At 39.6% G+C, this 2,059-nt stretch overlaps 1 pseudogene; it reads right to left on the bottom strand.

Moving 5' to 3' along the window:
- Window positions 1-309: 309 nt before the first annotated feature.
- On the bottom strand, window positions 310-1,189 carry LOC116591540 (annotated as a pseudogene).
- Between the last annotated feature and the right edge of the window lie 870 nt (window positions 1,190-2,059).

The following is a 2,059-nucleotide window of genomic DNA, read 5'->3' on the forward strand; positions in this document are numbered from 1 at the left end:
ACTAACTTCTTACTTCTAAAAGCACTTAAAACGTAAACCTTTGGATGAGGATGGTAGCAGTTCCTAATTACTGAAATCCCTTGTCCTATAATTACTGAAATCCCCATAAATGGGTAATGGCAAGTGTCATGAGGTTGCCTGAAAATTTTCTCTTAAATTTATTTCTTTGGTTCTGGAGACATGAACATTGCACAAATTTGCCATTTTAACTATTCTGAGGTGTACGGTTGAGTGGCATTAAATGCATTCCCTGCATCGTACATGAGGCTACTTTTTAAAATTTATCTTTTAGTCGGTCACCTTTTCCCTTCAGAATAGGAAAGTGCACTCCAAGTCCTTCCACATCCAGTTCAGGGACATCAGTATTATTGTGGAGAGAACCCTGACACCAATCAGATAATTCTGAATTGCTTCATCCAGTACTTTTTGGGTAGGTTGTGTGAAGTCGGGATTAGCAAATCCTGGATGAAAAAGAATGCAGGTCCCAAGGATCCATCATAACCAACGTCAGTGGAAAATTCTTTCTTTGAGATTGCCTTGATTCCAGTAGACTGTTTAATCCACTTGGCTCTCCTGTGTCATACTTGCTGATTCTTTTCCTAAATCAGGGCAGACATAATTACAGCCCTTCTTTACTTCCATAGCTGTTTCCAGGGATTGCTCTAGAGGAATTCCTACTTCTCAGCCTCTCGGCAGTTGCTGAATGAAATATGTTATAACTTGCCCTGTGATTGGAATGTGCCCTCCACAGCTGCAGATCACAGGTCCCTCAGCTCCAGGAAGGACAGGAGTGGTACCATCTTCACTATCTGGTCACCACATCAGTCACTATCGATTTTCTTACTTGTTTTGATGCTCAGGATGCTGCCTATGCAAGAGCAGCCGGCATGGCTTTGTATAAGCCTGAAGTTTTGTAGGGCTTGAATGTTTTTTTAACAATGTATTCTGTTTTCGGGAGCATTTAGTGGAGGTTTAATCAGCAGAAAGCAATGACTTTCAAATTCTGCTTTACATATTTAAAGAACACTTGCTCCATAGACCTTTCCATCAAGTGACAGTCTTCAACTATACCATACTGAGTTGGCCACTTCATGGTACATGTTGCTTTTCCTATTACTTCATGCCCAATAAAGAAATCCAGGTTCACATTGCCTTTTCCCAGGAAGCTAAGATGGCCATAGATGTCCATGTCGCAGTAAGATCCCGGCTGGACCACAGAGAATTCTGTATAATTGTTTTGAATGGAGGTTATAGGGGAAGCAAGATAACACTTTGATTTCCAGGTTATTGTTTGCATCATTATTATTCTTTTTTACCTTCTTTTGTTTCAAATTTTTATTTTAATTCCAGTTAGTTAACATATAATGTAATGTTGTTCCCAGGAGTAGAATTTAGTGATTCATCACTTACATATAACACCTAGTGTACTCATCACAACAAATACCATTCTTTTAAGAAAATACAAGTCAAAGAAGTCATGTGATGAAATGGGGAAGGACAGCAAGGTTTTGAGGACACTGAGCCTATCAGAAGCAGCTGGTGTGCTCCTGCCCCTGGCCTGCTGCTGGAGGCATTTTCTCAGTGGAGGAGGATGGCTCTCCAGAGTAGGGAAATGGGGATTGGTACAATGAAGACATAGTAAGATACAAAATAAGACCAAAGAGAAAAAGCCAAAACAGGTCCAGAAATTGGTTCAAGTCTGACTCTGTGGCTAAAGAGGCAGCTTTTGTTATTTTGGCTTGATTCTTAGGAAAGAAGTGTTGGTGACCAAAATGAAGATCACAGCTGGGTACTCTGTGTTTGAGTTGTGGGTGCATACAAGATGACTGCTTTATATATTTGGATATCAATATATTCATAATGCTCTATTGTAATTACATTAAATTGTAGTACACTAAAGACTCCATGAAGTCAGAGACCTTGTTCATTTTGTGAACTGCTCTATTCCCGGTAGCTAGAAAAGTGTCTGGCACTTAGTAGTTGCTTTTAGATGCTCAGTACATGTTGAATGAATCTACTATTTCAAAGATGAAATTAAGCACAGCAGGAATACCTGAAC

The sequence above is a fragment of the Mustela erminea genome, chromosome 1 (genome assembly GCF_009829155.1).
Source record: "Mustela erminea isolate mMusErm1 chromosome 1, mMusErm1.Pri, whole genome shotgun sequence".
Taxonomy (NCBI): Eukaryota; Metazoa; Chordata; class Mammalia; order Carnivora; family Mustelidae; genus Mustela; species Mustela erminea.